A 20,608-nucleotide genomic window follows, 5' to 3' on the forward strand; every position below is an offset into this window, starting at 1 on the left:
CCCCCCCCCCCCCACACACACACACACACACACACAATGTGGTTCCACACAGCCTACGCCCTTCAAACCAATAGAAATGCACACAAACTCAAACATACACTGTACTTTGTTAATCTACAAACTGAAGTTTGTATTTATACTTGAGAGCAAATGACAGAGAAAGCAAAAGTGTGTGTGTGTGTGTGTGTGTGTGTGTGTCAGAATCAGAGTGTCCAGCTCAGCACAGGCAGGTGGTGCAGTATCACATTGCCATCATTTATTCAACAGGACCTGGACAGAGAGAGGGGAATGAGGAGCAGATGGACGGAGGAGGTGATGTCAGGGGATGGAGGAGGACGAGGATAGATTGCAGCAGGGAGACACTTTCCACTACACGTTCTTTACAGTTTGGATTAGATGCTGTCAACAGCCATATGTTCACCTAAATCCCCAGATCATTGGAGGCAAACCTTTGATGCGTCCCCAAACAAGACAGAATTCCTGAATGAGAAAAGAGCCGTGCTGCTTTACTGACACATTTCAGCTTGCCTGAATGCCAAATCAAAGACATTGTTTTAATAATATTCTACTGCAAAGTGAACCATGCAAATACAAGGTTGCAAAAAAGTTAGGGCTTCTTGATATGAGGAAAATATGCGATTTGGAAAAAGGTTGGTGGATATCACAATAACAATATCACTTGCGATAAATAAACAAACAGATATTAGAATGTACTGACAGAGTCTATTATCGGCCATAAACCATGACAACCCACGTCTGATATTAGTAATCAGAGGTGCAATGCAATGCGCTCCTCTGTGCTGCAGCAGTTGCCCACTCATAGTCTAATAACCACGGTGTCTGTCCCCCGACTCATATCAGGTAAATCAAAAGGTAAACAAAAGAGGGGCTATACTTAACAACCTAATTGGAATTAAACATACTACTAAATATTAGACCTCTGTCTTCTAAAGCAGTACTAATAAACGATCAGATATCAGATAATCAAATCTTACTTAAACATGACTGGGCCATAAAGAATGTGTTAGTCTAAATGAAGCCACTCCTCCCAGTCATAGCAATACTCGAATTCCTATTGGCTCAGGCCGAGGGGGGGGGGGGGGGGGGGGGGGGGGGGGGGGGGGGGGGGGGGGGGGGGGGGGGGGAGCGTTGCCGCCATCTTTGATTCAAGTTTGTTAATTAAGCCTAAACCTTCAGTCAGCATCTGCATAAGGCACACACACCCAACCATGTGCTGACATATGGCATCAAAATTTAAAATGGAATAGTATTTACGCAGAATCCTTTATTATTAGACAATTCTCTAATCCTTACTATCTGACTAAACTAAAGTAAATAGAACATAAAGAACACAAATAGATCTGACAGTGCTAAAGCTAAATTTAGGGAAGATATTCCAACAGCATTTAATTCCTTTAATGTTATTAATATAATAGAGGACCTTTATGTTAACTTTAGTCCCTCCCAAATTGATACATTAATAGATGGTGCTACAACCTGCCTACAGACAACTTTAGACTCTGTTCCTACTCTCAAAAAGAAGACAATGAGGCAAAGGAAACCAGCACCTTGGAATAACTCCCAAACTTGCAAATTAAAACAAATCTTGCGAAAACTTAAAAGTAAATGGTCTTCCACCAAACTGGAATGGCAAGAGAGTCTGAAAAGGTATAGGAATGCCCTCAGAAAGCAACGTTCTAAAACGCTTAACGTGAAAAAGCTTAACGTGGTTTAATTTAAGCTTTTTCCTTACAATATCCCTTATTAAAGCAGACACGCTTAATGCAGCTACCGTCCATAATAATAGGACTTTGGGTCCGAATTTTTGACAGTTTTTACTGGTTATGAGGAGCAAGATGTGAGAGAAATATGGTGATAATTGATCGTTGTTTAGGTACATTAAACCGCGTAAAGCCTTTTCTCGCCATAGACACCAATGAAGAAGAAAACGTTAACGTGAGATAACTTCTGTAATCGTTGGATTTGAGTTTTGTTTTTTTGACAGGTTTAAGTGTTCATGACAAGATATGGCCATGGTAAATATGGTGATGATTGATCGTTGTTTAGGTACATTAAACCACGTTAGGCTTTTTCACGTTAAGCGTTTTAGAATGTCCCCTCGGAAATGCCAGATCAGACCATTACTCATCACTAATAGAAGAAAATAAGAACAACCCAAAGATTCTTTTCAGCACTGTAGCCAGGCTGACAGATGGCCTCAGCTCTTTTGAGCCATCTATTTCTATAGCTCTGAGTAGTGACGACTTTATGAGCATCTTTAATGATAAAATTATAACAATTAGAGATACAATGAATCACCTTTTGCCCTCAATTTCTAACGGGTTACGTTTAAACGCAGTAGCACTAGAAAGAACGACAAGACCTGACATATACTTTGATTGCTTCTATCCTATAGTCCTTCAACAATTAATGTCTAAGGTCTCTTCAGCTAAGCCATCCACCTGTGTCTTAGACCCCATCCAAACAAGGCTACTTAAAGAAGCGTTACCCGTGGTTAACACTCCATTACTAGATCAATATGTCTCTATTAACAAGTTATGTACTCTCATTTAAAGCAGCGGTGATGAAACCTCTCCTGAAAAAAACTGTGTTTACTCGGAAGGAATCACTTTACATGGGTAGGCACTTTTATTGACATTTTGAACATGTTATGAGACTAAAAACGCATTTAAAACTTGACCTTTTTAAGACTGTTGGGTGCCTTTATCATCACTATTATGGGATGTTACTCTACGCCTCAGACGTTGAGAAAGCAGAGCTAAAAAAAGGTGCATTTCGGCAGGGTACAGCGGCTTCAAAGCAAAAGCTAAGAGGGGTTTGCATAATGCACAATTAGGTAAATAGATGCGGGATGCAGCTCTTTCTCTTCTTTATCCCAGAAGTTGCTGAGGTAAAGATGATGAAATTCCAAGAGAGAGATGGAAAGCGATATCAAGGCAAAGCAGTGCATTAAAAGATGAAAGAGCGAGTAGGAGGTTACACCTTCACAATAAAAACTTCACATCTTCCACACTTGCTGTCAAAATGGCACAGGTATACTGAATAGTCTGTGAGTTCCATTCAAATGTACTCCTACTTCCAGTCCTTGCTTTTAGACTTTGACATTAGTGTAGGATTAAAACTGCAGAGAGTTATCAGCCAACTCTGATTTAGCCTCTTTTAGCTCATTGTTTTGGTTTTTAGGGCCAACAAATGTACTCTCACAACTCCCATCCAACTTTTTAGGTTCTAGAAGGTGCGGACCTCTCCAGCCGCCTCTCTGCCAGCTCTGCTAAATGTACGTTGCATCGTCTGTTATTACAAATACAACATGATGTCATGACTTCGCGTAAACATACACTCCCACTTTCTTAAGCCATGTGGCGTGTTATCTGTTCGCATTTTGAGCTATCCGCTTGGATGTCTGCGCTGTATACAACGGACGTAAATATACACACCCCTTGGCGTGTTGTTGCGAGAAGAAAGAGGCGGTTGAGTTTAGGAAATGTGACACACGGGACCTGATCCCCAGTCTCCTGGGTGAAAGTCCTGTGTTTAACACGACTTGCCACAGCGTACATTCACACGCAATTGCAAGGTAATGTAAGTCAATGGAGGCCAAACGGTGATGATAAACACGCTAAATAGCAAGTATTAGAGCCCGACCGATATAGCAATATCAATACAACACCGATATCTTGCACAGCATTAAGTTCTTCATTTTAAACGAGCTAAACAAGTGGTATGGTCCTTTACAGTTGAAGCTTTAGCTGTGCCTTTGCAGTCTTTTGCCTTAAATAGTTTTATAATGATACCTTGATGAGCGTTGTGTATTACAATGATACTAACTATGTTAAGATGTTAAGATCCAAAAGTACGTTCTTGATACAGTCTTTAAATACCACATTTAATAACACTAACTTAATGTCCTACTGGCATGGGCTTTGAAAACTTTTTTTCATACCTTTGTCTAAATCTAATATGCTTTAAAAAAAAAAACTGCTCCTGAAGTGGAACATGCTCTTACAATGAAACCCACCGAGCATGTGACTGACATTTTAACAGCGTGTCTGCGGTTGAGACAAACAGGCAAACTTTGTAACTGTGAGTCTCTGGTCTAATACTGTCTGATTAGCCTGAGATGACCAGGAATTTGTCTGGCTCTAATCTTTTCCCTCAAGGAAGCAGAGTTCACAGCCTGTGTGACACAACGCTCATGGGCACAAAAGGGATAGAGCGGTTTAACAGGCCCTAATGGGGATCAAACCACTTTTTAAATGCAAGCAAATCAGCCAAACCAGCTTACACTGCAACACACAGACACATGGGAGCTTATGTAGCGACTTAAAGAACTTCAAACACACACACACGCACACACACACACACACACAAAATCATATTTCTGTATTTTTTGGCTGAATGGTGATACACGATATATACGTCTATATTTTCGGCTAAATGTTCAGTTTTAAGTCAAAGCCACTTTTAACAAGCTCTTATATTAAAACAGATTGTTGATTCAAATTAAATGCAAAGACAGGGTTTCCTTCCCAGATTGAAAATGTACACATGAACACACACCATTCTACTTCTCCAACCAGGAAACAATAGTAAATATAGGCTAAATGAACAATGTATTGTCTTAATATGACTCTGCAAAATCTACTGGAGCAATCTATCACTGGTCTGGTATTTTGGAGAAATTTTGAAAATGGAATCCTGGCTGAATTGTATTTTCCTCTACAACAGATAGTGTTGGTATAAAATAGCTGTATGTGAATCTAATCGGTATTTAGTCACCAGCAGGCACTACAAACCTAATTCAGAAACAAAAGTGAACAAAACAAGGAAGGAAAATGTATTTTCTTAATGGGAAAACAATTTTAACCATCAAGAGAGAGAGGAAAGAAGAGAGGGAGAGTCAAATACAAGTGACTCAGGGAAAGGAAACGTTATTTTCTGATTCATTTTCGGTTTTCATATTGGTTTTGTTCTACAGCACAAAGAAAACCTCTTTTTTTTTTAAGATTTAGAATAAATCATTAGCAAAACTCCATATGTAATCTTTGAGTCAAACAGGAAGTTGAGTGAGTTATTTCAGTGGGTAGAAACACAGAGTCTGCTGTCATGCTGAGAGGGCATGAGCTCACTAAAGACTCATTAATTACACACCGCTTTAAGGTTAATGACGCGTCGGGGCAGGTGAGGCAGAAAGGTCAGGCCTGAGTCATACATCACAGGAAACAGCTGTTAGCATTCAAATCACACTAGGACTGTCAACCAGTCACGATGATTTAAGCTGGATTCCAATCACAAATCCAGTTTAATGCATTTGCACTCAGCCTTGTCCCAGTCTCAGGCAAAGAGAACTCTGGATTTTATTTCAAAGAAGTGAATGAAGAAGAATCTTCGTTGGCTTAACGTGGGATTTTTCAGATCAATTTGAGATGTGTCTATGGTTAGCATTCCCCTCATTTTATCATGGCATGCAGTGTTGGACTCGCCCTGCCTTGGACTTGGTCTTGTCTCGATAGTCTCTGGTCTTGGTGATGACTTAGTCTTGGTTTAGGCAGTCTTGACTACAACACCAGGTTTTAGGTTACAAAACAACTTCACTGGCTTTTGTGGATCTCCACAACTCATTGTTCTCTTTGCGCTTCATTTTCTAGCTAAATATTACCATCTCTGAAAATGTGAGTTGTGTCATAGTTGCCTAGTCAGGAGTCCTGAGTCTGCACTGGAGCTTAGAAATCCCTGCAGGCAGCCGCAGGTTCCAATTATGCCAATTATGCCTTCCATGCCTTGCTGTCTAGTTAACTGTAAGATGCGGAAGAAAGGGATGGTACATCAATCACTATAAACTGGGAGAATTTACATTTTACATGTGGAAGGAAACAGAGCTCACGTGTCTAGTTGGCTGCTATATATTTATGGAAAATATTATTCCCTTAACATAACATATTCTCGGTTATGAGTTAACACTGCTGCAAATTGTGCGGAGAAATGTTTTTCTATGTATTTTATTTACTTTATGAGTTGAGGGTGCAGCGTTTTGCCAAAATGATACCTGCCTGTGTGGAATGATGAGGATAATGATTCATCTGACGAATCTTTCATTGATTCATCTTTTATTAAAATTGTCTTTGAAATGTCACAAAAATGAGAAAAATGCCAGTTATAATTTGCCAGAGAAAAAGGTTGCCGCTTCATTTTTTGGGGATTGACTGTGGATCCCCAATATGACCATGTAGTTGGTGGGTTGTTTTTGGAGAGGGCCTGGTTAAAAACATGAATCATTTGGTACTAGGTTGTCTATAAAGCATTTATAAAATTCTGCAGGGAGTCCGTCTAACACCGAGATTCTGTTTTAAATCTTGCACTGTTGCTGTATCAGTCAGTAACGAGGTGTATCTCCAGTATCGGAAGAAGTTTTCTTTATCTAGATCGATTTTTAACATGACAGGGGAATGGTCACACAGGGTTTTTGGTATAATATGGGAATCTATTGCCTTATACATATGCTGTCGGGAGAGTCAGTAAGTAATACATCCTGGAGTAACTATAGGGAACATTGGAGAAAAAAAAAACGGAAGTTCTTTCCTTTGGGGTGTTTAGCTCTCTAAGAGTCAACAAGTCCTAGCTCTGAAATCATAAAATTAAGTACTAGTTTTTTTCTTCTTTCTTGGTTTTCTAGTTTTGTCCGCCTTGCCATCTTGTACGGCATTTAAATCTCCTCCCATTACTATCATTCCCTTAGCATTATCGGCAATGATATTTGCAATTTCTCTAAATTCTAATCCGAGTCTTTCGGGACTTACACGTTTAAAATAGTCACTTTTACCTCCCCTTTGGGGCTGAGTAGCAAAATCCGGTGCTAATACCGGTATCTAAAGCAGATTTCAGTGCCTCATTTCGGTGCCACTTAAGTGCCTTTTGCGCTGCTCTATGATGCTCTGAAACAGACCTTAGAGGCAACAGAGCATCACTGCATGTGAGGCTAGTTAAAACTTCACTTAACAACAGGTATTGTTAGCCTAGCGTTAGCTAGCAGCTGGATTAAACACGGTTAAAATGCTGACAGCTAACCAGTATAACGGGCGTCTGTGTTTCACTGGAGAGGATTCCAACACCGGGACGTTAAGCATTGTGCCGTTGTCTGAAAAACAACACAGACAGACAGGTGCATTTGAAGTTATTGGAAAATACCCTTTTCGTATAGGTTCAGGCACTGGCACCGTTTTAAAAGTGTCGTTTTAGCACCGTTATCGGAAAAAACCTAAACGGTACCCAACCCTCCTCCCCTATTGTGCTTACTACCATAACAAAGTTATCCAGTTTGTCCTAGATGACTTTTTCTAATGAAAAAGCAAGTGTCTTATTGATTAAAATTGCTACACCCCTTTTTATGTTCTTCTTCTGATAAGTGACTTTCCTATAACAAAACAATGCAACATCTTAAATTCTTTAGACCAGCTGAGATCAGTTGCATTGTTTTTTTTTTACCAGGGCAGCAGTTGTCAGATTACATTATGTGCTTACATAATTGCAAAAGGGTTCTCCAATATTTTTCTAGTTAGTTTTTTTTAAAAGGATCAGTGAATGGGTTGATAATGGGTAATGCAGATATTGCATTTAAGATCAGCTAACCACTCAGATCAGCTGGTATTCTGTCTACAATGGAGTTTTATGGAAATTAAGTCATGCTGTCCCCCTTTTTACGTTCTTCATTATTATTAATCTTTTTAAACCTGCCAATGTAGTTTGAGTTTAAGTTTTTATTTAGTTTCAGGTTACTAAAAGTATTTTTGCTGCTCATTTTCCGATAAAAGCCCAGGCCAGACTCAGACAAGATGAACCTATGATACTCTATGGAATCATTTGTGTTTGCTGTTGTCCGAGTAACAGCAGAGGTAATTGAGCGTTAAAGCCGAGTCAATCTGTCTGTGACCCCAGGTGGGAGGCGGAAACACACACCCCCACACACAGACACACCATTCTGTCCCATGGAGAGTCCCATGGGTATGGCTACAGATCAAAGCTATTCGAGGGGTTTCCCTTAACCAAATAAATGTAACTCAAGTACTTTTCTCAGATCTAATGATTGCAGTTTGACTTATTTGGCAAGTTTTGTCTGTAAGATGTTTGAGTGTTATTTATTTATTATGTGCTCTAGCTGTTTCAAAGTTTTAGACAAAGATATCGTAACAATAATGGTCCAAAATATGGGAAATTACGTTTGTCTTTTATTGAAAAACATAACATTTTCTTGTAGTAAGGACCCATTTACCTCCCGCAAATTACATGCCCCCAAGTTTGTCACAAACCTAGGGAAAACATTCCTCAAAATCATCATTGCTCAAATAATGAGAAAATCACTGAAAAGTGCTTAAAGTGGGGATGTTCTTTTTCTGGCCCTGATCCCAATCTGAGTCCTTTAATATTGGCCATCTGTTGCAGGGTACTTTATGTAAATGAGGAGCGGGCGGCTTGACTCGCCACCCTCAAAAAATTCACAAAAGTCTCCAAACTTGACTGTTGTGGATCCGAAGTGAAGAAAGATTCAGCAACTGCAGCTTTTTTCTCCACGAAAATGATTTCAGAAACTTTACATAAAATAAGAGATCATATTCCAAACGAGCCGCCGTGATGGTCGGTTTTGAAAGCCGGGAGCAGACAGCCCCATGAGTCTTCATCTTCTTCCCCTTTGGCCTTGGCTGAAACCAGCTTGTCACACTGGGAGGCTGGGAATTTGGCCTTGACCAACTGCCACTTTGCTCGTTTGAAAGCCATGATGCCATGATGACAAATTCGGACGGGCAAAGCAGAGAAAGGGTAAGTAACCTTGCCCCTTATGACCTCATAAGGGGCAAGATTCCAGCTCAGCCCATCTGAGCTTTCATTTTCTCAATGGCAGAGCAGGATACACAGGGCTTGGTTTACACCTATCACAATTTCTAGCCACTGGGGGACCATAGGCATGCTGGGGGAACGCATATTAAATGTTAAAATTCCTCATAAAAAAGGGACATTTTCATGCCATGGAACCTTTAAAATACACCCAGATTGGCCCTGATTCCGATTCATAGAATTGTCTTGGGAAATATAAGAGCTCAAAAACATGGACATTTAAAGATGTACCATGTCCGTATGACACATGCAATATATGAGTTAAATATAAGAGGCCGACCTCAAACAGAGCTTCTAACGCTCGTCTCGTTACATGCGGGCCTACTGCACACATATAGACACATTAAAAATGTATAGAGATTGTAAAACGTTAGCAGACCAGTTTTACAGGCTCAGTTCTACACAGCAGGACCGGCCATGCTGGCGCCAAAATACCATTATCTGGTTGAGTCTGAGAGGGAATGGACTCCAATAAAGAGTCCAGAAATATGTCCACCAAAAATGCAGTGTAGACCATTTCTGTACTCGTCATCTGTATAAAGTCCACAGTCAGGCCTGCAATATTACAGCCAGTATAAATGTGAAAGACTTTACCCACCAACCACGGCCAAATATTTAACAAGGTTGAGTACTCAATTTGAGTACATCCAAAAAGCTTTTTGAAGGGCTACTTCATCAGGATAGTGATTTATTATCAATTAGGGATGCTTGAAATGACTTGGTCATCAGCCAATGAAAGTGTTGGCATTTACATTACATGTCATTAACTGACGCTTTCATCCAAAGCAACTTACAATTACTATATATGTTGGAGGTCACGGTCCTCTGGAGCAACTAGGGGTTAAGTGCCTTGCTCAGGGACACACTGGTTGATGTATCGCAGTGGGAATTGAACCCGGGGCATGTGTTATATCCACTGCGCCCCCACCCACCATCTATCATGACTGTCCAATCTAAACCACAAATACCACTCAAGAAAATCGTGATGGGTATATTGTTCATGATTTACAGACCATTCATTAAATAAAAACAATCAGCACAAAATACTTGTTAATGCCCATTCAGATAAAAAAAAAAGAAAGAAAAGAAAAGTGATTTTGCTATTTTCCACAGGTCGTGGGAGTGTCCCTTAAATGCCCCATTTGTGTGAAGTCCTGTTGTGTTCTTCACAACAGTTCTTGTTTGCCAGCTGTTACACATACTCCCGGTCAGTTCAGTGTTTTTTTGTGGCAGAGATAGAGGCAGTGATGTTTCTTGTTTCCTGTCCTCACATTGTCTCAAAACACTCCAACAAGTCTGATCTCCGGTTACATGATTGGCCATCGCAGCAGAGTCAGTCTCAACTTTTCATCTTTTTGCGTTTCCGCCCTACGGCATAACCCAGCCTTAACGTACTACCCCTATTCAAAATGTAAGGAAAGACCTGCGTTACGCAGCCTGTCTGAATGGAGACTTAGTTGCAAGCATAATCCCCTTTATATACCTTCAATTTGCATAATATTTTGGCAAAACATTGACTATCTACTCCGAATATCAGTAAAGAGAACGTATAAATATGTCTCTCTGTTCAACCAAAACAAGGCTCAAAAACAGGATGGTGGTGACCCCAACTGTCAGTGGCTCTACACAGGGCCATCTCCTGCTCCTGTTCTCTACATCTGGAAGACAGATCACTAAGAGGCCACCAGATGCAGCCAATGATGTCATCCGGTGGTTCCACCCAAAAAGGAAGGTTGTGTGTAGTTGTATCCATGTGTGTTTATGACGTGTGTATGAGTGTGTTACAGGGTAAGTTATGGCTTCTTCGAAGTTAAGGCCCAAGGAAAGAGAATGAATGTGTGCAAGTATGTGTGTGTGTTTAGGAATTCAGAGGTCAATGCTTGCTTGGCAGATGTCAGCCATTTTCAAAAAGTCACACACACAAACACACACGTGGCATGCAAAAAATCCGTCCAAAATGCATACTTGAAAATGCTTTTTTTTTTTTTAAGTACTTTCATGAGTACATTTAGTACACTACAGTTTAAATGGCTTTAAATGACTTTGAATTTGTTGACAACAGATATGAACGTGCAATGATTATTTCTATCTAGCTGCCAACGTTAAAATCAGTTATCGTATCGGCCCAAATTTTTCATCGTATTTATAGCATCCAATAACTATTAACCAAAGTGATCCGAAAAATTATCGTTCGAACAAACATCAGCGTAATCAGAACTACTTTAAATGACAGAAACTCAATCTGGCAATCCAGACGCTTGGAATTCAATTGTACAGTCAATGCATTAACCCCTGACAAACAAAAACACATTTAAAATACATAAAATACACACACTCTCACTCACACACACACTTCAGTGACAGGAGCAGACCAAAGACATTCCTCTGCTTGCTCTAACTCAGACTCTGCTGCTAGCCATAATTACCAAGTCCTAAACAAACAGCTAAACATAGACACACTTCCACTCTCTTTCACTCAGATGGAAACACTCCCTCCAAGAATAAAACACTACCTACACTCACATTGCAGCGCTCTTGGCCTGCTTCTGTTTGGAGTTTGATAACCCTTCATGCTACCAGTCAAACCTCAGGGTTTCATGATATGCATTTCAACTGGGTAACTAACAGTAGCTACACTGCTGAGTGTGTGACTTATAGTCAATCAATTAGGTAGCACTGTCACCTCATGCAAAAACTGGCACAGTCAGAGAGAGAAAAAGAAAACCTTCTTAAATTAAATTTGAAAAAATTTAAACCAAATCCGACCCAAAATCAGTTATTTTGTTGGGATATTATCGCAGGCAGCAGAACTTCTGTGCTTCTTTGATGCAGACAAAACATAAGCCAGCATTTTCATATAAAAACAAACCGTCTTGACACATCCTTGGAATCTTTTTCTCCAATCACACATTGCCAACATCTAATTATAATGCTGGCTTAGCCTGCGAGTTTGTCCGTGATGCTTCTGCACAGCCCACGCTGACAACAGCTCGACTTCCAAGACCTTCGAGAGGCCTGACAGTCACTGTGATGGAGAGAAAAACAGAGAGAGAGGGAGGAGAGAGGAGAGGAAAGGGGAAACAGAATGGGAAGTTAAGAGACAGAAAGGGCCAAGCGTGTGAACTGAGAGAGTTTAGAAGGGAACAAAGAGAATGGGAGCAAAGTAGACGGGAGATGCTGAGAGGAAAGTAAACAGTGCGAGGGGATTGGAATGCGTTTAAGCAGCCGGCCGGAGCGAGTGAAGGTACACTGTCGGCCTGGCACACAGGCTGTCAGCTACATGCCAACTGCTCCCAACTGCACAAAAACAAACACGACAGCATTCTTCCCACGGTGTTACAGTCCTCTAAAGTCATAGTTGGTCTTATTGTAAATGAAATGCACTTTATTTTACACCCGGATGTAAAGAAACTGTTTAAGCGGACAGAGATAAGTGATGGGACCGAGACAGTAGCCTGGTCCATTGGCCTGGTCCTACCAGACAGACTCCGGTCCAGTGGTCTGGTCCTACCAGACAGACTCCGGTCCAGTGGCCTGGTCCTACAAGACAGATTCCGGTCCATTGGCCTGGTCCTACCAGACAGACCCAGGTCCATTGGCCTGGTCCTACCAGACTCTGTTCCATTGGCCTGGGCCTACCAGACTCTGTTCCATTGGCCTGGGCCTACCAGACAGACTCTGTTCCATTGGCCTGGGCCTACCAGACAGACTCCGTTCCATTGGCCTGGGCCTACCAGACAGACTCTGGTCCATTTTATTTGTCCAGAGAGTCCAGCCACTCTCCATTGACAAGTGTTAATTTCTTGAGGGTGGGTACTCTGTTGAAGTTTAAAACTATCTGCCATAACCAATCGCTAACGTTTGGTTGTGACATCGGCTTAGCATCACTAACGTTAGCCTAAGCTAACTCCTTCACCACTTGCAGAGCGAGCTGGAAAATCTTTTCCCGAACCCGATGTGGAGGAGAGCCACAACATCACAGACACCAACAAGACTCTGCAAAGATTGTTCTCTCTCTATTCGGCAGCACTGCCACACCGTCACTGTTCTCAGCCACTCCCTCTGTTCGCTGATTGGACCGCCAAATATTTGGCCGGAGAAAACCCGCAAATATACCGCGAACCCAGACAGAGTGCTAAAGGAAAATGAAAATTGAGCGGAAGTAGGTAGTAGGGCGGAGCCAGGCTATTGCAATAGGACTGGGTTAAAGTAATCGATTCTCCAGTTAAAATCGATCGTTGTTCGAGTGATCTGATATCGATTAATGAAATCCTGGATCCAATCTTCTACTACATGCCTTTTCAAATACTGTCATGTTAGTTCTGTTAAGTAGAGCAGCACTTTAAAACTAACAGGACAGGAATAGGAAATAAAAACAGAAATTTTACGTTGATATATTTGATTTAGGTAGGATATCAATTCAGTATGTGAAAGAAGACCCTGCAGTTTTAGCTGATTTTGCAACTCATTCCATGAAGTAGGAGCACTGTAACTAAAAGCAGTTTTGCCAAACTCTGTTTTAGTTGGTGGAACATCACACATTATGTATCTACTTGATCTCAGATTGTATTCAGTTGGGGAAATATGGCCGACGCCCAGCCCTAGACATAGAGATGTGTTGGAGCAGACTGAGGAAGTAGAAAGACTTTGGTTTGGCCTGAGTTTCAGCGGGTGGAGTGGCAAATGGGAGGATGTTGATATCCCACACAGGAAGACAGACAAACAAAGGCTCTGCTGGATTGACACACAGGACACAAACTGGAAAGAACAGACCAAACCATATTTGCCAAATGTGAAGAAAACACTGTAAAAAAATAAACAAAATGAATATTCAAATCAGTAAGTGCGTGGTCAAACAGTAAGTAAACAAGACTTTGATGCCAACTTACATACCTAGTCAGTAAAGTATTGCTATTTAACACCCAGCCCTACCATAGCAACTCAACTATGCCATAGAGTTGCAACGGTATGAGATTTATTATTATTTTATATCACGGTTTCAGGTTAAACAGTGCTCCAAAATTAATGTTATCATCATTACTATTAACAGTGACAGTTACTGTTGGACTGAAGAAATGAGTTGGTTAAAACAGATGTTTCATCATGATTGACACTCAAAACTGTTTTTTATGGAAGCATGTATAAAAAGTCTCTTTAGAAAATCAACTTAAAAGAAATATCAAAACCATGGATAGGCAAATGTTCACAGTGTGATAACGTCACTTTTTATATCACAATATACTGTTAAAAACGGTATATCGCTGCAACAATAAAATAATAAAAGTATATTGCTGAAATGTGCAATTTATTATATAATTCAAGAACAATTTTAAAATAAATTGTCATTTATTGATCAAAAATGCCAAATATAATAACAAATCTTTGTCTTGGGGATTTGTACAGTTGGTTGGACCAAACAAGCAACTGGAAGGCATCCCCATCGGTGCTGATGACTATTTTTAGTTTTTTTCAATTTTAATATCGACACAAGAATAAAATAATAACCTTAAAAAAGGCAGCTTAGTTTCTCAAACCACAGTAACCAACCCTTACCAACAGTTTTTATTCAATGTACTGGCTCATTAGTTCTCAACAGCAGTACTTTGCTTCATTGTTTGTCCCCTTTTTTGTATGTCCAGTGTTTACTGTATGCAATTAGTGGAGCCTAGTTACATATAACTAGTATTTCCTGAAGACCTTATTTTCTAAAAATCATTTTTATTTAAATCATTCTATGATACTACCACACATAGGGTTGAGTATCGCTTTTTTTTTTAGGATACCGGTGCTAAAGCTTTTTAAAATGTGCCTGAACTGATACTTAGGGCTGGGCGATATGGAGAAAATCAAATATCACGATATGTTTGACCAAATACCTCGCTATCGATACCGCAACGATATTGTATTGTTGACTATTGGCGCTTTCACAAAATATTTACACAATGAGATTTTTGATAAATAATTAGTGATGTGGATGTAATGACAACAATCTGGTAAGTTCAGAAAATGACTCAACTTTACTGAAAATGCAGCCTTTAAAACCAGAAAAAGACAACACTTATGTCATATTACAATTTACAATATCCCAAATCTAAGACAATATCTAGTCTCATATCAATATATTGCCCATACCTATTGATACTTCAAAAATATAAAAGAAGAGCAGAAAATGATAGTCGGTGAAATAAAGAATGGCTTGTTTATTGCTAAGGCCATATGGTCAAATTTAAATGATTTATAAAAAATGTATTAACAATAACTGATTTCACCAGCCAACTGCTGTTAAACAACTGACGGGTACTTTAGAAATACACTGAATGGTGCACTTTGAATGCACCATGAGCTTAGGAGTTGCAAGTGAAAGCAACATTAGGTCCGGTCGGTGTCGTTTTCTCCAGCAGTGTCCATGCTGTCTCAAAGTGCAGCTAGTCTCCTCTGTGTCTTTAGCTGCACACTGTTGGACATCTTGCTGTTGGAGTATTTTCTAGTGAAGTACAGACACAAGTTAAAAATGCTTATCAGCATTTTAATTGTGTTTAAGCCAGCTAGTAGCTAACAGTAAGCTAACGATACCTGCTGTGTAATCTTAACTAGCATCATGTGCAGCGATGCTCCTCTTTCCGGTAACGTGTGTTTCAGAGCACCAGAGAGCAGTGATGGCATTTATGTGGCATCGAAATGAGATACCAAAATCCGCAGTCCTATTAAGTCCTGTAGATAATTTAGTCATTTAGTAACCTTCCAGTAGCCTACCCTAACCCCCCCTCCCCCCCTTACACACACATCAGACTTGGTGTCTGAAACAGGAGCACATGGCACTTATTCGGTCTTATGCCTTCAGAAACTCTTTGTTTCCATGACAACCACACACAGAAGTCCCCTTTCAGTTTGCTGTGTGTGTGTTTGTGTCATTCACATGGATGGATACTGTTTTCAACATTCAAGGCCAATAAGGGCGACTGAATTGAATCAAATGGAGGACATGGGTGTGAGAGAGACGTGAGGATGGAAGCAGGAAGGAAGGGAGGGCTAGAGGGCAGAGGGCAGACTGGTAGGGGCACTACCACTGTCACCCCAACAAAGCAGGCAGCTCCAAGCAGCACAACAGATGGTGCTGAATGCTATGTGAAACCTCAGGACAATGTATGCAGGGGTGCAGATTTACCCCTCACAGCCCCATGATCCTCAATACCTTCCCATCAAATACATTCACATTTAATCAACCTGTAAAGCTTTTTTTGCGTGAGTTGCATTCAAGCCATTACCAAATGAGTTGATACCAAGCTAAATTAAGCTATCAGCTCCAAAAACTGTATTTCTCAGTATAGCTATGTTTACTAAATGCTGTTGTCTGGCAACTTTTGCCATTCATAAAGCCTACTCATCATTTCTGGACAAGCCAATCTGCTCTATCAGGGATAGCCTAGCACTGGGGTTGCCCACTTTGGGAACTCCTGCCACAGGCTCTGGAACTCTCTGGTCATTTCCCTTAGATTGCAGGTAGTTATAAGTCTACATAAACGAGTTAAACATTTCAAAAAGCCAATGAGCAAAGGGAAAACAATACACTGTGTGAACTTCACCGGGGCTTCCACAGTCAAAGTCCCCTTTTCCTTACAGCAACAATGTTACCAACATACCAGGAGACGTCACGAATAAAGCAACTATGGAAATGTCCCTTCAAAGCATGTCATAGGTCTATTATTTTGCAATTAGGCTAATATCCCAAAAAGCCGATGCACATGGAGAGCTTAAAAGCGAAAAATTAGATATTGTTCGTGTCATTTGACACCAGCGGTGTAAGCTACTCAGTCAAACTATCAGCCACTATGACAACAAAAGCAAAGGAGAACGTACCGTAAATTGAGCCCCGGTGAAGAATGCAGTTATCTCCGCCTGCGATATGTGTTTTACCCCGGTAAAGCAGCTAAAGGTTCCGTTTTTTCCCCCAGACCAACCACGGTCTGATGGTTGTCCTCTTATTGCTGTTTTTTCCCCCTCTGGTCTGGATGGAAAACGTCGTCCTCGCTAAGGAGAAAAAAACGGGAGGGTCTCGAGCGTTTGGAGCACCCCTCCAACCAATCGGCTATCGATGTGACAAGACTATCCTGCTGTGAGCCAATCGGGATCTGTTTCCATCACAGCCGTGTGTTCATTGGTTGGCCAAGTGAAGACCTCCCAGTTGAAATACTACAGCACCGGGAGAAGACCTGGTGGAATGTGATCTCTCTCAGGTCTCACTCACTTTACCTAATGCTGAAGATCAAAGCAAACAAAGTTCTTTTATCAGAAAAAACACACAGTTTATAGATATATAAACATATTACAAGAGTGTTTTGCAATTTAAAAGCATGTGGAAAACAACAGATATCACTTTCTGTAATGATTATTATTAATTTGATATGAAATTACAGAGAATATTAATACTGACAAATTCTAGATTTGAAAGCATGTTAAGCAAATGTAAGTTTTCCATATTTAATCAAATGTTTTTTTCTTTATCAATCATTACACGTTTAGTAAATAAAATGTCTCCATCAGTTTCCTAATGTCCAAGGTATTGTCTTCTAATGTCTTGTTTTGCAGTCCAAAACCCAAAGAAGTTCAGTTTATAATGATAGAAAATAAAAAAAGCAGCATATTCTCACATTGGAGAAGCTGGAGCTGGGTCATGTTTTTCATTTTAGCTTCCAATTACTTATACAATAATTAATTAGCCATTTAAAAATATGTTTCTTTTTTCATTTAGAAAAAAACACTTTTTTTTGTCCATTGACTACTTGCTTATTCAACACAGAGTGGCTATTTTTTTTTAGCATTTCTTGGATTATCACAGACTTAAAATAAGGGATGTCAAATCATCCTGTTCCTTTAATATTGAATACGGTTACTATATTTATAATCATCCGTCCATCATAAAGCAGCACATGCACACTTGAATTATAGAATTATATGTTGGATGGCAGAGTGTACTTTGCTTTAAGGAAATATAACTGGTTTCCTTTGATGGTATTTTGTATAGCATGTGAAGTATTTAGATGGATTTTTACATGTCTGTGCTTAGGGGCCCATTGTCTTATACTCTGTCAATAATTAAACAGCTGTTAAACTGAAAAAGGTAGGCTATAAAGGCATAACAATTCAAAATATCTCAATAATCTAGGAAAGTTAAGCTGAACCAATAAGGAGTTAGTTTGCTAGGCCTAGATAAGTGCTAAACTAAAACCATCACACCAGCTAAGCCTCATGAGGTCCTATTTCCTATGACAAGAGTTTCACAAATGCAATAGAAAACAGAACACTGGCTCCCTCTGATGGCAAGCCGAGGACCCGGGTCGGCCCTAAAAGCTCACAACAGCATGGGCTGGAAGGCCTCCAAGAACCCCCCATTCCTCCAACCTGTGTGTGAAATGTGTAGTTTTTCTACCCTGAAATACTACCTTGTTATTTAGGATATTTTCGCCCCAATCTCTAAAAATTAAGGTATTCCTATATAGTGGCTTTTCACCAACAAGACCACACTTTAACGTAATGACCATACTCGGTCCAGCCATTTAGCATTCCACCTAGTCTTGTTTTCTGTCACTGCACAGAGAATTATATTCCCACTACTGCCCATACCAACACTAGTGCATCTCATTTGAATTATATGTATGGTTGTGTCAATATGGAAACAGTGCATCTTTGAAGGAAGAAGAGACACAAGCCCTTCAAAAAGAGTACGTTTTCAGTCTACAGCAGCAAAATGTTAGACACACAGAACAAATACAGAATATACAAGAAAAAAGAAATAGGATAGAATGCAAGAATAAATATTCAAAAAACAATGAAAATTTACAAATGCATGCACTAGTTGGCAATAAAAATGTACTACTTGAATAGTATTCATAAATATGTAAGCTAAACCTGTCTTTGTGCAAGTTGCAGTTGGTGTGTTGTGATGTTTGAGTCTTATAACAGTCAGTAATAAAGTGTTAAGTTTTATTGCCTATGGTAGGAATGATTTCTTGGACCAGTGTGGGGGGTGAAGAGGTTTTTTCTTCTTCTTTTTGCCCTCTAATATATGCTGTTGATAAACTGTATAAAACTCCAATAAAGTATTAAAAAAAAAAAAAAAAAAAAGAGGGTGGAAAGAGTTATCCATGAGAGAGAACACTTTGTTTAGCTCGAAATATAGCCTTCCTGATCAGTTTGTTCAATCTGTTAGTGTCTGAATTATTAGTTTGAAGGTGTTTTTTTACTCTGTTCCCAGGTTAGTTGCCATAGCTTAAACCCTCATGTTGTCCTTGGGTCAAATTGACCCGTTTTCCTATATCAAGGTCCTTTTAACTTTTCTTTGAATGGTAATCACCCACAATACCATGATTGACTCCACACAACACTCTTTGGCAAGAACAAATTTCTGCTTTCATACATTTTGGGGTGTCTTATTCAATTTTATAGCATTTGGAGAGAAATTGAAGTGAAAGAATTGGTTTTGAAAGAGTATTGATTAAAAGTTGACACATTCCAGTCTGATTATCCATCAACATACGTTCCTTTAATTTTAGTCTGAAAAATTCTTAAGTTTGGCTTTTCTAACTCAAAAATTAGGTATAATTTCCTATAAATGAGGTTTATTGAACATATGTTCCAAAAAGAACTGTAAAACTGAAGTTAATGTTGAAAACGTTAAAAAAAAATTAAAAAACTCAAAGAGCTTCAAAAGTGATTAATAAAAAGTGACGAAGTCATATGAAAAAGAAAATTTTCAATTCTGACGTGAAGACTACACAAGGGTTAATTATGGTTGTAATATGAGCATGCTGGAATTTGATGGTCAGTTAAAATGAATATCACGTCTGCTTTTATTAAAGTCATGGTTATGTTGCACTATAATGCCATTTGAGTATGTACATGTGCATGCCAATACATGCATATGGTCTGCATAGTATGCTACTGGCACAGGCTCACCACCAGCCAACTGATTTCCCCTCACAGACAGCTGAAGTAAATCTTATCGGATTTCTTTTGACACTGACACAAATGGAATGTGGCAGCTTGAAATTGTTAGGTCAGGCAGCAAAAGAGAACCTGGAGCTCCCTGCATGTCCCTGCATTTATCAGTCCATTACTCCATAGACAGATCTTAAGTGGTCTGTGTAGGTTATCAGCGTATGATCTCCAGTTTATGTATGGACGGGTAAATGCTTTTCTCCTCTGCAGGCTTTCTTACAGGTGTGCCATGTGTTGGGGGCTGAATACCTTTTCCAGAGAGAACCGACAGTAGATGAGAGCATCAAGTGTGGCTGACATGGTGATGTCTTCAACCCTCACGTCATCGGGTCAAATTGAACCCATTATCTGTTTCTCATTAAACTGGCAACAAATAACCGAAATGGTTAAATAAGACTCCTTTTGCAGGTAATATTTTGATCAGTTCACCTCAATTATTGAATTCTGCGGGTTTGGTAAATTTTTAAAGCACTTGAAAAAACATTGAAATGGTTTAGTCAGTCTGCTTATTCACGAAACCATGACGATTTGTCAAAATAATTCCTAATTTCAGATTTCTTTTAAACAAATTAGGTATAATTACATACAGTATGAGGTTTATTGATTATGTCCAAAAATAGGTGTAAAACTATTGCTAATAAATGGTTGTTGGTGGCAGTGGAAAAAGCGCAAAAAGAAGCTAACCATAAAAGCATAAAATAGAATC

The 20,608-nt window shown here is 39.7% G+C and overlaps 1 protein-coding gene across 1 annotated transcript in view; it reads right to left on the reverse strand.

Moving 5' to 3' along the window:
- Positions 1–16,951, reverse strand: part of ccdc102a (coiled-coil domain containing 102A) — a 64,134-nt gene extending 47,183 nt beyond the window's left edge. Inside the window, exon 1 of the mRNA XM_034867829.1 lies at positions 16,765–16,951. The gene's annotated coding sequence lies outside the window, so the exon portion shown is untranslated. The remainder of the gene's footprint in view (positions 1–16,764) is intronic.
- Positions 16,952–20,608: the final 3,657 nt, after the last annotated feature.

Source organism: Etheostoma cragini, chromosome 1 (genome assembly GCF_013103735.1).
Source record: "Etheostoma cragini isolate CJK2018 chromosome 1, CSU_Ecrag_1.0, whole genome shotgun sequence".
In the NCBI taxonomy this organism is placed as follows: Eukaryota; Metazoa; Chordata; class Actinopteri; order Perciformes; family Percidae; genus Etheostoma; species Etheostoma cragini.